The sequence below is a fragment of the Phoca vitulina genome, unplaced genomic scaffold, assembly GCF_004348235.1.
Source record: "Phoca vitulina isolate PV1807 unplaced genomic scaffold, GSC_HSeal_1.0 scaffold11, whole genome shotgun sequence".
Lineage (NCBI taxonomy): Eukaryota > Metazoa > Chordata > Mammalia > Carnivora > Phocidae > Phoca > Phoca vitulina.
In genome coordinates this window covers 22404849-22420533 of record NW_022589714.1, presented here as the reverse complement: position 1 = coordinate 22420533, position 15685 = coordinate 22404849, and positions in this window count along the sequence as shown.

Below are 15685 nucleotides of genomic sequence, written 5' to 3'. Positions count from 1 at the left end.
CTATGGTGAGTACTGTGAATTGTGTAAGACTGATAAATCACAGAGCTTTATCCCTGAAACAAATAATACATTATATGTTAATAAAAAATAATAATAATAAAATAAAAATACTCTGCTAAACACAACAACAAGTGAAGGGGTTTAGATAATACAACAGTAATAAAAGGCACAATATGAATACGTGTTGATCTGGGAAATGATGACTTGGAAGTCCATTATACTTTCTCTCTACTATGTATATGTTTGTACTTTAGCAAAATAAAAAGTTAAAATGAAATATACATGTATATGCTAGAACCACCTACATAATTGTCAAGGTACAGAGTAAAAATATATGTGCTAACAATAAAAAGGAAGAAGAGCTATTTTAAAAATATTTGCATGTAAATGCATTGAATATCTGTGATACAACTACCAGAAATCAGTAAGATAAATTGTCTCCTGAGAGGAAAACTGAGTGTCTGGGTACCTGGCATGAGTGAGGGGCTATTCATTGCACCAAATAAAATATTAGGAACCATGTAAATGTGTTCCCTATTCAAAAACACATTAAAAATTTAGTTTCTGATAAAACAAGCATAGGGATGGGGTGCCTGGGTGGCTCAGTCATTAAGCATCTGCCTTCAGCTCAGGTCATGGGATCAAGCCCAGCATCAGGCTCCCTGCTCTGCGGGAAGCCTGCTTCTCCCTCTCGCACTCCCCCTGCTTGTGTTCCCTCTCTCACTGTGTCTCTCTCTGTCAAATAAATAAATAAAATCTTAAAAAAAAAAAAAAAAAAAAGCATAGGGAATTCTTTGAAATGCCCACGGAAGTCTGCTCTTTAATGTAATAGGGATTTTGAACTTAAATAGAAAACTTAGGTATAAAGTCATTGATTGGACTGACAGCCTTCTTTATCTTAAGCAGTTATATAATGCAAATACAAAGCAAAACACTTGATAATTGTTGCTAATTTAGTCAAATTTTTTGTTGTTTCGAGAATATTATTATGTTTAATTAAATATCGTCTCTGACCACATATGTCATATAAACTAGTGGGGAAAATATATTTATTTAAAAAACAAAATCAAATTCATAATTATATTATAATGATACATTAAAATGAAATTCTAAGAGAAAATTATAATAAAGGGAGGGAGCTAGTGAAGATCTGATGAAATTACATTGGGTTTCATAAAATTAGGCAAGAAAGGGGGAAAAGAGTGTTCAATACCAATCAAAGGGGCAAACTTAGAAATGCAGATTGAAAGCCAATGATGCTGGACCTTGTAAATCAAGCTATAGATTATCTGTTTTCTTAAATGCAGAAGAAATTCCTAAAAGAATTTTTGAAGCCAGTTGATTTTGACAGATGCACATTAAAACTATGCTTCCAAGTGATAAGAAGTCCAGCTCTGTTTAATATATATTACGGCAATAATTGAAGTGATATATTAGATTGCAGGGAGTGAAGATAACTAAATTTGAAATATATTCGTAGGTAAAATCAGTAGGATCTAGTGATGATTGACACAGTGTTAAAATAAAATACAGTTCGGTGGCTATGACAATGACTGTTTTGTGGCTTGGGCAATTACCCAATTGCCTGAAGGTAGCCTACCCAAAAGAAGTAGGCTGTTATTAGAGATAGGGAAGACTAGAAGAAACAGGTTGGTGGAAATTATAACCAACTTTTGAAACTTTTGTCATCAATTTGGGTGTTTTGGTATCAAAATTTGGGTGTTTTGGTATCAAAACTTCACACTAAGAACAAATCCAACAGCAAAGAATGTTCCTACTCTTTTTTTTTCTCTCCTGCAGGAGCAGTAGATCTTGGTTTCATTTCTGTCTGGCATGGACCTATCTCTTCATTTAGAATTATCTGATACGAAAATGAGCTCAGTGCACAGAAGGAGAGATTCAGACTAGGAAAATTGCCTCCCATATGGCAGGATAGTGAATACTGTTAAGGAAAAAATGAGGAATATTATCACCTTTATCAGAAAATGACACACAAAATGTCTCAAATTCCCAACATCAATTAACCTATTTGTTCAATGTCATTAGCAATTATAATTTACTAAGCAATTCTCATTGTTCATTTGGAACATTTCTTTATTTAGACCTTTAGAAGTCAATTTTGAATTGGCATGTCACTTTGCCCCAGTAGATACCATGGAAACTGGGATAGGCGGGCTAAAAGAAGATTATTTTAAAATTACCTCTAAACATAATTCTCTTTTATAAAAGTGTATATATTTCTCCTTTAAACTGACACAAAACTGCTGACTGTTTTCTAAATTATTTTGTAAAAATGGCATTTTCATTTCAAATGACTTTAACACTTAAGTAAGGTCACCTAAGAAATTTGATTTAATGATTTAATATTAATATTTAAATTGATTCTAGCCTCAGATCAAGTTTTGACTTACGTTTAACTTTTTAAATGATAAAAACTTTAATTTATTATCATACTTCTTGCTGCAGTTTATTCTCAGATACTCTGTGCTAAAAACCACTCAGAGACAAAAAAGAGAAGTTCCAGTGTCACTGAGTCCTGAGCTAAACTGCAGGACTTATTGTTAGGTTTCATTTCTCAGACCTCCAGAAAAGGGGTGTCTCAGGACTATGTTGGAAATTTTATGTTCAGAGACAATCCCTTTTATCCATTCTAGGCAGCTATGGTTAGAACCCTACAGATATGGTCTGCTTTCATAAATGCTGGATTTAGCTGTACAGTTAAGCTTGTTATTAATAATTACTGGCATAAATTCTGAAAGGAAATTGTTCTTCAGACTTGGGAAAAGGATATTTTAGGAATAATGACAAATGAGCTGTTGTGGATCAAAACTATGCCAGCCAATTTGAAAATACTCATTCTGTGATTTTCATGTATTTCTAAGTGTGTTGTGTGTGTGTGTGTGTGTGTATTACAAATGAAAACTTTTAATCTGAGATTCATATTGTATAATATGTATGTATTCTTTTCTATTAGAGGATGGTAATAGTGCATATCAAGGTCAAATATCCCTGGCCAATTGCATGAGGTACTAGAACAATGAAATAAATTATTAATGTTGGTTAATCTTCTACTCTCTGCTTCTCTTGGCTAGTATCTGGTAATCATGTGTGTCTTATCTTAGATATCTTTTATTTTAAGAAGATATCCCTAAACGCACATATATATATACACTAAAAGTTACACACTTTTAGTGAGTACAGCTATTACAGAACTCTATATTATAATGGCCTATTTTATTTTTTGGTCTCTCTTTCTCATTAAGACTATTATAATATTGAAGGCAAGAAACATATCTTCTTTCCACTCAAAATATGGTACAATGCTATGGGTACACCAAAGCTTATTCTATATTTTCTTCCTGGACACACAAAAAATTATAGCTCTCATGTTGTAGAATGCATCCATGTGAATGATTCTGGGCAAGGATAGCTCAGTGACATTTTTCACTTCTGGTCTGGATCAGCGAATACCCTCCACCTTTCCTGAAACAGCCACCATGAGAGATGTGTTGAGAAAACAGAACATTCATTAATCTAGGTTACTAAGTAAACATGTAGAATGAGGGATTATATTACTTTTGTTTGCTAGTCACTGATATTTGGGGTTAATTTGGTTACCACAGCTCATTTTTACCTATCTTGAGTAATAGTGGCCTAAAAGCCTAGAAAAATGCTTGGCTTACAATATGTTAAAAAAAATGAATTGTCTGAATAAATGAACATATTTCTTCTTCTCAGCTGAAATTCCAAATATCACTAACTTTGAAAATAGATATTCACGTTGCATTGTTCCTATGGATCAAAGAAGCACCCTTTTCATTCATATTCTTCATGATTTACTACACACAGTGCATACTGATGTCAAGGACATTGAAGGATCTGAAATGTTAGCCTACTAAAAAGCTAACAACTTAGGCTGCTACAGTTTCATAAATGCTAGGAGAAGACATGAGACTTCTGGGTCAGAGACAAATGACTTATTAATCACAACAGCGAGCAACATGTGTTTCAGGTTTGCCTTGGTTCTACTTAACCTCAGTTCTCACAGAGTGATGCAGAGTGACACAGGGGTTGCTGTAAAAGCAGTCAAATTGCATTACTTAGAGCTAAGAATAACCTAACCCTTTAAAATGGCTGCAAGCAAATCTGCTCGGATGTTGTTCCTGTCAACAAACAAATCTATCCTCTGCTTTTGAAGGAGACGCTGCATCTGTCTTCTAAGAATGTGCAATATGCAAGCATCCTTGAAAATGTAACTTGGAACAAGAGTTACCAAAATGCCTCTGCATGGAAGAAACATAGAAAGAAACACAAGAGAGTTATAGAAATTTGTCTGCCAGTAATTGAGAATACACATAATTAAGGAGTTAATCTTTTCAAGGGATTGGTGGACTATGTATTCCCATCAAAACATATTTCACATTCTCATTTAGTTGTTCAATAGTTATTTCTTGAGACACTTTTATATTAACAAGTACAGGGTTTGGTGGTTAATATACTTTTAACTACTCAAAATATGTAATGCTTTCATAGATGATATTCTTAGAAGAAAGATTAAGAATTCCAAATATGTCAGATTGAGGACAGGCAAAGATAGGCAGGATTGAGAAAGTTATAAAAAGAAAAACAAAAATAACAATACCTAATGTTATTGACACTTTCTGGGTTCCAAGTGGACTTTAATAGATTATGCCTTTCATAAACAACAGTTTAGTGATGAATATACTGTTATTCTCTATATTTTATTTGTGATGGATTTAGTAGTTTGACTTAGGGCTGGAATTAGGCTGATACGAGTGAGGCAAGGTCAGCAAGCAGAGGTTGGATTCTGCCTTTAATTAAAAATTTGATATTTTGTCCATATTGGATTCTTATTGGCACTATTATGTCAGATGTCAAAGAACGCTAACATATTTTGGTTGAGACTTACTTATTTGGATTCTGATAAAGGAGGTATTTGATGAACATTTTTATCCATTTTATCCTAAGCTTGGATATATATAGTAATCTTCATAATTGGATTTTGTAGATGGCCCGTGAAGTAAAACATGTATTTGAGAATACTTACTGTATTTAAATTTTTGCTAAATAGTAAATTTTCAATGATCCTTATGTTGACCTACACATTTAAAAATTTTTTTCTACACAATCATAGCTAAGGATACTCTCCTTGCTGAATAAGAAATTACTGCAGAAAGAAAACAGCCAGGTGGCTTAGAAAGGCTACCTAGCAGGCAATATGATCCTGCTGGTGCTCAGGATTAATTGGATGTTTCATTCTATTTCTTTATTAAGGCCATGCCCTAGAAAGTTTTCTTAAATATTCAAGAGGCTTAATATCCCCACTGCTTCCAAAGTTTAACAATGGACCTCTCTCCCCAAGATGTAGGGGGACATTTCTTTCTAATAGCAATTGATGCCTACATTTGGGGAGTTAAAGTCATATTAATGCAGCCTCTGATTCTATAAGGAAAAGAAATGAAAGAGCCTTGTAGAAAGGTTCATACCACTTAAAATTTTTCTACTTTGAAAGGCTACTCACTTTCTTAATAACTTTTTCTACTCTAATCCAGTACTTGGTCATTCTGTTAAAGCTTGGGGGCAGGATCAGAATGATGGAGCACAAGAAAGTTTGGGACTGGGAAGATGCTGGAAAACAAGCAGGAACCTATACAAGGGCAGGCATAAGAGCAGAGGACAGGAGAGCAGAAACGATTGTAATGTCTTCTCTTTCATTTATAATTTTATTTGAGTATTCTCTTTTTTTATTAAGTCTTTTTTTCATTGATCTTTTTCATTGCTTTTCTATTGCCTATTTATTTATCTGTGCCCTTGCCTTTGTTATTTCCTTCTTTCTGCTAACTTTGGGCTGAGTTATTTATCTTTTTCTAGTTTCTTGAGATGTAGTGTTAGATTGTTTATTTAAGATCTTTTTTTTTTTAACATAGCCATTTAGTGCTATAATCTTTCTTTTTAGAATTGCTTTGCTGCATCCTGTAAGTTTTCATATGTTCTATTTCCATTTTCATTTGTTTCAAGATATTTTTTGATGTCCACTTTGATTTTTTCTTTAACTCATTGGTTGGTCATGGATGTGTTACTTAATTTCCACACATTTGGGAACTTTCCAGTTTCCCTCCTATTATTGATTTCTAGTTTCATATTATTGTGGTCAGAAAATGTATTTGGTATGATTTCAATATTTTCAAAGTCACTAAGATTTGTTTTGTGACCTGAAAAGGTTCTATTCTGGAGAATATTTCCTGTGTGTTTGAGAAGAATATGTATTCTGCTGCTGTTTGATGGAATGTTCTATATATGTCTGTTAAATCTATTAGGCCCATTTGGGCTAAACTATAGTTCAAGTCCAATGTTATACAACTGATACCACAGAAACATAAAGGATTATAAGAGACAACTATGAATAAATATATGCAAACAAACTGGACAACCTAGAAGTGAATATATTCCTAGAAACATACAATTTACTAAGGCTGAATCATGAAGAAGTAGAAAATATGAATAGGTTAATAACAATTAAGATTGAAGCAGTAATCAAAAACCTCCCAACTAAGAAAAGCCTAGGACCAGGTGGCTTCATAAGTGAGTTCTACCATTTAAAGAAAAATTAATGCCAATATTTCTCAATTCTTCCAAAAAATTAACTCATTTCATGAGTCCAGCATTACTCCGATACCAAAACCAGATAAGGACATTACAAGAAAAGAATATTATAGGCCAATATCTCTGATGAATATAGATGAAAAATTCTTAACAAAACGCTAGCAAACTAAATTTAGAAGCACATTAGTATGAATTATACACCATAATCAAGTGTATCTGTTCCTGGGATGCAAGGATTAACAGAAGCAAATTAATAAAAGTGATATACCATAGTAATAGAATAAAATTAAAAAATCATATAATCATATGAATAGATAGAGGAAAAAAAACATAAGACTCGACATCCTTTGGTGCCAAAAATATTCAACAGAGTCAGTATAGAAGGAACATACCTCAATATAACAAAGGGCATATATGTTAAGCCCATAGCTAACATCATACTCAATGGTGAAAGATTGAAAGTTTTCCCTCTAAGATCAGGAACAAGAAAGACAAATGTGCCCACTATCACCACTAATATTCAATAGAGTACCGTAAGTTCTAGTCACAGCAATAGGCAAGACAAAGAAATAAAATGCATCCATCTTGGAAAGAAAGAAGTAAAATTGTCTCTGCTTTCTGACAACATTACTTTGTATTTGGAAAATTCTAAAGACCACCAAAAACTGTTAGAATTAGTCAATGGGTTCAGTAAATTTGCATTATACAAAATCAATATGCAAAAATCAGTTGTGTTTCTACACATTAACACTAAACTATCTGAAAAAGAAGTAAAACAATCCCATTTATAAGCACATCAAAAACAATAAAATACTAAGAAATAAATTTAATCAAGTAAGTGAAAACTTTATACACCAAAAATTATAAGACGTCATTGATAAAAAAAAAAAATGAAGAAGATGCAAATAAATGGATATCTAATTGTCATGGAACATAAGAGTTAATATTGTTAAAACATCCATACTACCCAAAGTTACTTACAGATTCAATGTAATCCCTATCAAAATCTCAATGACATTTTTCACAGAAATAGAAAAAAAATTCTAATATTTGTATGAAACCACAACTCTAAATAGGCAAAGCAATTTTGAGAAAAAGCAAAGTATAGGAGGCATCACACTTCCTGATTTCAAACTATACTTACAAAGCTATAGTAATCAGATCTGTATGGTATTGGCATAAAAACAGACACATAGACCAATAGGACAGAATAGAGACCCCATAAATAACCCCAAAATCTGTCAACTAATATTTGACAAAGGAGTCAAGAATACTTAATGGAGAAAGGATAGTCTATTCAATAAGTGGTACTGGGAAAACTAGATATTTGCATGCAAAAGAGTGAAAAAGAATGAAATTCTTAAACCATTAATGATTCTGCACCCAATTCTAATCACCAGCATATTTTTTTTCTTCCTCAAACCACCAAGGAATTCTAACACACTAGGTGGGTGTCTTACAATTCAACTCAATTCTGACCTTATTTAACTGGATATAGCATCACATTGCACAAGTTAAGGTCTCAGTGCCACAAGACTGCTCTGACTTCAGGTGACAATTTCAGGTCCAGGTTGTTATCTATGCTTCTGACTGATGAACTATTAATCAGAGGTTCCTATGACCCCCCTCCTTGGGTTTGATTAATTTGCTAGAGTGTCTCATAGAACTCAGGAAATGAGTTTACTCACTGCATTACCAGTTTATTACAAAGGATATTAAAGGATATGAGTCATAGTCAGATTAAGAGATCCATAGGATGAGGTCCCTTGACCTGGCACAGTAGCATGTGGAGGCATATTGGTTGACTGACCTGGAAGCTCTCCAAATCTCATCCTTTTGGTTCTTTCTGGAGGCTTCATTATATAAGCATGATTGATTAAATCATTGACCATTTGTGATTGATTCAAACTCCAACCTCTTTCATCTGGAAATCAGGGGATGGGACTGAAATTTCCAGCCCTCTATAAATGGGTTCCCACTGGCAACCAGACCCCACTCCTTTCAAGGATTTCCAAAAGCTACCTCACTAGCATAAACTCATTTGTGGTTGAAAGGCACTTGTTATAAATACTAAGATATCCCTCTCACCTTATAGTTCTGAAGTGATTTCAGTAGCTGAGGACAGGAGACAAAATATTTTAATGAAAGATATTCTCATTGCTCTTATCACTTAGGAAATTCCAAGGGTTTAGTGAGCTGTGAGCTAGGAACTATGAACAAAGACCAAAACATATAATTATTGTAAATCACTATATCATATAATTAAAAAACAAACAAACAAACTTGAAATGGATTAAGCATTTAAATGTAAGACCAGAAAATGTAAAACTCCTAGAAGAAAACAGAGGAAAAAGCTCCTTGACATTGGTCATGGCATGGATTTTTTTGGTTATGACACCAAAAGCACAAACAACAAAAGCAAAAATCAATAAGCAAGACCACATCAAACTAAAAAAGCTTCTGTACAGCAAAGGAAACAATCAATTAACTGAAAAACAGTCTATGGAATGGGATAAAATATTTGAAAACCATGTCTCTGATAAAGGGTTAATTTCCAAAAAATATAAAGAACTACTACAACTCAATAGCAAATATATATTTATATATATATGTATATATGTATTTATATATATATATATGATATAAAAAAATGGTCAAAATACCTGAATTGACTTTTTTCCCCCAAAGGAGATGAACAAATGACCAACAAGTGCATGAAAAAGTGCTCAACATCACTAATCATCAGGAAAATGCAAATCAAAGCCACCATGATATAACATCTCACATTTGTTAGAATGGATATTATCAAAAAGGCAAGAAATAACAAATGCTGGTGAGGATGTAGAGAAAAAGACGTACTCATACATTGTTGGTAGGAATGTAAATTGGTATCACCCCTAGGGAAAACAGTGTAGAGATCCCTCAAAAAGTTCAAAATGGAACTACCATATGATCTAGTAATTCCACTTCTGGATATATAGCCAAAGGAAATGAAATCAGGATATTTTAGTAGAAGAATTTCCCATTTAATTAGATAAATAAGTGATCAAGACTATTACATTATAAGATATTACTTAATTTAAATTTCAGTTACTGAAATTTTGAAAAAAGAAGGAAACTGAAGATTTTTGATGAAGTAACATGACTGATATTTGATTATTTGGTTAAGGATGTTTTGTAAATATTTTTATTATATGTATTAGCCATAATTAATGTAATAAACAGTGGAAATTTTATATTCATGGTAGATTTGAAAAAAATTAATTACAACTTTGTTTCAGTATCTATTACTAACTAGATAATAGCAGAAATAAGCTGATATAAAGTATATACAGAAAGTATCTTACAAAAAATACTAGTGGATTATAACCAATTCTTGTTGCCAAGTGAATAATAGAAATGAAATTATAGAAAAGTATGTAAAAATTTATTCAAAGAATACTAGTCATTATAACCCCCCAAATAAAATAAATATCCATGAGTCCATACTGATAGTCATTAGGAATGATTAAATGTATAAATAAATTGTGTGGAAAGACCAACTTTTCCTTACAGAAAGTTTCCAATAAAGAATTGTCCAAGTAAGGAGAGAAATAGATCAATATTATAAAATTAATGTAAGAATTACTATAGGCAAGATCCACTGATGAATATTAAAATTAGTGGGTAAAAATTTAAGGATGATATTTGCATAACCTAAAGTGTCCCCCCAAATATTTATACATTACTATGATGGTTTTAACATATGTCGAAATATTCTTTTATTTTCCTTGCTCCAGGAAGTTGAGCTGACTTTTCCTCTTCTTGAGTATAGTTTAGATGTAGCCACTTGCCTCTAATGAATAGAGGGGTATAGAAAGGGGAAAGTTGTAAATTTCCACTAAAATAGCTTGGTGGACACTATCTTAATTAGATGATCAAGCTGAACATCACCTGTAATGAGACATATTAGTATCATGTATCCCCAGATATGATGTCATGAGAAAGATGTATCTCGTTACTGGTATTTTCCCCAAAATTCATAATTTCAGTGTATTCATGAAAAGTATCAAAGAAAAAACCCAAGTTGAGAGACATTCTAAAAAATACCTGATCAGTATTCTTCAAAAGTGTCCTGGTCATGAAATGCAAGAAAAGACTGAGTAACTTTCACAGACAGAAGGACACTAAGGAGAAATGAAGACTAAATGCAATGTGGGATCCTAGATTGAATACTCAAAAAGAAATAAGTTATGTAAAATAAATAGGTTCTAGTGATCTAGTATACAGCACAGTGTCTATAGTATACTTAGAATTTGCTAAGAAGGCAGATCTTATGTTAAATGTCCTACCACACATTTAAAAAATACATACATACATACTTAAAAACAATAACAATAACAATGATAAAGGGGATGGGAGGTAACTTTGGGAGATGGTAGATATATATATGACCTTGATGGTGGTGATGGTTTTATGGGTGTATATTATGCCCAAACTCATTAAATTGTATATATTATAATTATGTACAATTTTTTACATGTCAATCATACATCAGTAAAGTGGTCTATTAAAAAAAATGGGAAAATCTTAATAAAGTATGTAGTTTGGTTGATAGTATTGTGCCAATAATAATTATTTATTTATTTTTGCTTATTATACCATGGTTATGTAAGATTTTACCACGAGGGGAAACTCAGTGAAGAATATTTGAAACTCTGTGCTAGCTTTGCTAGTCTTCTGGAAGATTAACATTATTTCAAAATAAATCCTATTCAGAATTAATGTTATATTAAATATGAAATGACCTCTTTTGCTTCACTGATACCATTATCTCACCTCGTACCACAGAAAGATACTCTTGCTATATGTTCCTATATCTTATCTGCTTTCTCCCATCATAATGCTTATAATAATAATCTGTTATGTTTTCTTCAAAGTGGTATACGATATCTTGGGCAATTACTGAATCCTGAAAGCACCCAGTATATAAAGAATTTATATATATGCATATCTGAAATCCATTTTTAAGTATTTAAAAAAGAGCTCAGATTAGGTTTATCACACTTAATGTTATACTCAATACCAAATCCGTTTTATTTGGTTCCAGTGTATGAAAGAACTATATCAAAATCAAAATGATTCCATTAGATTACTAATTGACTTGAATTAATTTTCCATATATTATTTCATATACAAAACAATTTGAGAAAGTTTTTCTTTGTAATTTAGTAAAGTAGGATCTTTGATTTCACAATCTCAAAAAATTTTATTGAAGATATATATGTCCTCTATCTTAAAAATTTGCCTCTTAAACTTACTACTATTTCAAGAGCATAATAAACTTTTACACATATACCTTTTTTTCTCAATTCCAGGAAAACTAATCAAAGTCTTTCAATATAAATCCCTAACCCTCTAGGCACTTCTAACAACTCATTTTATTGTAACATGGAAATAATACAGCAATTTCAATTATTTCTAAACCTACTGAGTACTATTACAATTATTTTTAAATAAGCCACATGACAGTGTACCAATTGTCCTGAGAAATGCAGGTTCATTAATTTTAGTGAATGAAGTTGTTTAACAATAGACTCATTTTTGCCTCACAGGGAATCTCAGGAAATAGATATAGAAGTTACTCATAGATTCTAGAAATATTCATAAAATTACATATAATTATGCAAAAATACTGAAGTTTGGCTTTATAAATATTAAATTATAAAATTCATTATTAGCTATACCCTCTGGAAACTTGATTTGTATGTTTTTTAAGTGCAAATAATTTTTCCATCATTTCTTTCAGATTTTTCTATGTTCAGGAACTATACTTCTCACATGTATTAAGTTGTGCTATTTAGATACATTATTTATAGTATATGTCTTGTTTATTTATAATAGAAACAAACTTCTACATAATGTAAAGAATCAAGTTTATGAAAAGGAAATGTTTTATTTTAATTTGTAGGAAATATAGAGAAGATAATTTATTAGAAGGAAAGTGATACTGATTTCCCAGTACTTCTGAAGCATGCTATAAAGTTGTTCATGATGCTGATACTGATGCTGATGGTCTTGAAAAACATGATAATAACATGTGCACTTTGCCCAATACCCCATTTTTGGACAATAATTTGTACCCTAGATAATGTTGATGCTCTATGTCTACACAGAGTATGTATTCAATATTTGCTATAGAATCATTAATTTAGTGACTAGTGGACAGAGAAAAACCTTATTATTATTTATTTAAATGTATTTAAATTTGAGGTTTATTATTGGTTTTATGGTATTTTCAATTATGCTAATTGTAGCAAATCTAAGGTAAGATTATTAAAAAGTGATTTTTGCTGAATAATACAAATCTGAATGCTGGAATTTGTTGTTAAGGCTGCAGAAATGAGTTGTAACTGACTTATATCATCCAATGGCAGGGACATTCATTAATTGATATCTGCATGCTGGAGAGAATTATCTGTATGACAAAGACCCTAAAGATTATAAAAACAGGAGAGTGTCATGAACTTAAACTTTTTCATTATCAGAACTAGTTACTATCTTAGTATGTTTAGGAATTTACTTTCTTCTTAATGAAAGAAAATGTTAAGTACCTATTTTGTATGAGGAACTGCATAAGAACTTTTGCATATTTTATCAATAGTTTGGGAAAGATCTTTTATTTTATTTGAAATACTCATGACCTAGTAAAACTATAATGTTAACACTGTGCCCCATCCAGGGTTAACTACCCTGATATTTTCTAAAGATATCAAGACTTTTTTTGCACCTTTGGAAACACATTCTTGGTCATATATCCTTAAAAACTATATCCAGTAAACTTAACAGATGCTACTATGATCATGGAATTTAACACATTATTCCCTTAGTAAGCTTCCCTGATCATTTTCTGCTTAGACTTTCACAGAATGTAGCAACTTAAAAAGAAGAAAAGAAAGAAAAAGAAAAAGAATATATGTAACTTTCAAGCATAAGAATACTAATAAACTTTAATAAATGTGATGAAGGATCTCTGTAAAGAGAGAACCAAAGTGAAGAGTACGATAGTTAAAAAAAAATTAGGTAGTAAAAAACCTTGTAAGAGCAAGATCATAAATTCTGATCCATCATTTCCTTATCCTATGTTATGATCAATTTCTCTGCTACAGCAGTCTTCTATAATTCTGTTTTCATCTCTCCTTCTCAGGAGAAAAGCCAGGAGAAATGCAGAGGAGAAGAGAGTAAGTTTAATAACCCTTTATCTGATTAGTGTGCTGAAGCAGCATGATTCAGTGGGAAGAGCACAGCATTGGAATCAGATATACCTGTCTGTGAATCCTAACTAAAGTCCCTTCCTTAAACAAAATTCTTAATTGTAAGCTTCTAAATGGTATTGCAAACCAGTCTCATCATGCAAACATAGTGCATGCATACACTGAGGTCAAACTTATGGAAAGGACACTAGAGTATGTCAAAGATCTTAGAAAATATTGATCGGTAAAGATTCACGAAGTAAGGCAGATGGAATTTGTTAACCTTTATTTATCCACTTGACATTGATCTAACTTGGGTCTTCTTTCAGTGTCTCTCAAATTGTTGAACAAGAGAACATATTTGATTCTACTTATATGTACACTTATCTATTCATGTGTAGTTAGATGTGTGTAATGCAGAAGTGGTTTTCATTGCCATAGCAAAGGGTTTTTTTTTTTTTTTTTTTGTAAAACAGATTAGTATTTTATTAAAGCCAGTGAATACAGAAAATGGTCTAAAGAATCATAAAGCAAACATACACCTGAGAGAGAAAGAGAGGGAGAGAGAAAAGAAAAGTTAGCATCTTCAAGTTCTGGATACACTGCACTATTTCAGGAAATTGTGATAATCAAAGAGTGGACTGCACTGGCCTGCAAAAAGCTTTCTTTTACAAAGAAGTACATACCCCGCAAATTCTCTAAAAGAAATCTGCTCATTTGACTTACTAGCTGCTTGGCAAACAAGTCTCTTTTCATGTGTATAAAGCTCAAAGAGGACCGTTTAACATGTTCTATTTCAACTGTGTTAGATTATTTCAGGAATGACTACCAATTTGTCCCTGCCTCTTTGTATCCATATCCCTATACAACATGACTTTGATTTTCTTTTCGTTAAAAGATAGAGTCTGATTCTCCACCACTTGAATAGAAATTGGCTTTTGATTTGATTTTTCCAACTGCAAATAGCAAGTATGATACGTACCAGGACTTGAAACGTTGTTTTGCACTGGTATGTGCCTCCCCTTGATGATGGAATCTCTTCTCAAGTCTGAGCTAGGAGGGAGAGAGAGAGGTCTTCAGTCTTCTCAGATATCCCAGCCTCCAACTCCCACAGACATGACTGAGGTACCTGAGTCATTCAGCCTCAGCTGACTTTGTATCAGGGTTGAAGAACCACCACAATCTACAGATCATGAGAAAATAATAAATGTTTGTGTTTTAACTTTCTTGGTATTAGGGTATTTTTTTTTTTTTTTTATGTAGCATATGTTGACTGATACAGAATTGGAAGTGGGGTGTTACATAATAAATTTCTAAAAACATTTGGAAAAGGTAGCTGGAATCTTGAAAAACAATGAGGAAACATTAAAAGGCTGGAAAATGGTACAAAATCTGTTAATAGATGGAAAATTAGTGAGGAAACTGCCATAGCAGGCTAAAAATAGTGTCTCATATTGTGTAATGGTGAAACAATTAGAAAATCATCTCTGTTAATAAAATGGAAGATGGAAAATTACATCTAATGGACTTAACGGATTTGGCTATGGCTATTTCTAGGTATAAAATTGAAATTTTCAATTGTCTTCTGTTTGACATTCATAATAAGGTATATGAAGAGAGAGATGAACTAAAGAATACAGTTTGCAAGCTGCCTTTAGAGAAAATAGAGAGGATCCAGAATTTACGTGCTCAGAGAGTAATACCCTTTTACATTTTGTTCTTTTGAAAACAAAATATTCTCACAGTAAGGAAATGTAAGATAAAGATCAAATCAAAAGAATGGCTCTAGGACCTTTTCCAAGTATCTTTGAAAGATTTAAAGGAGTAAG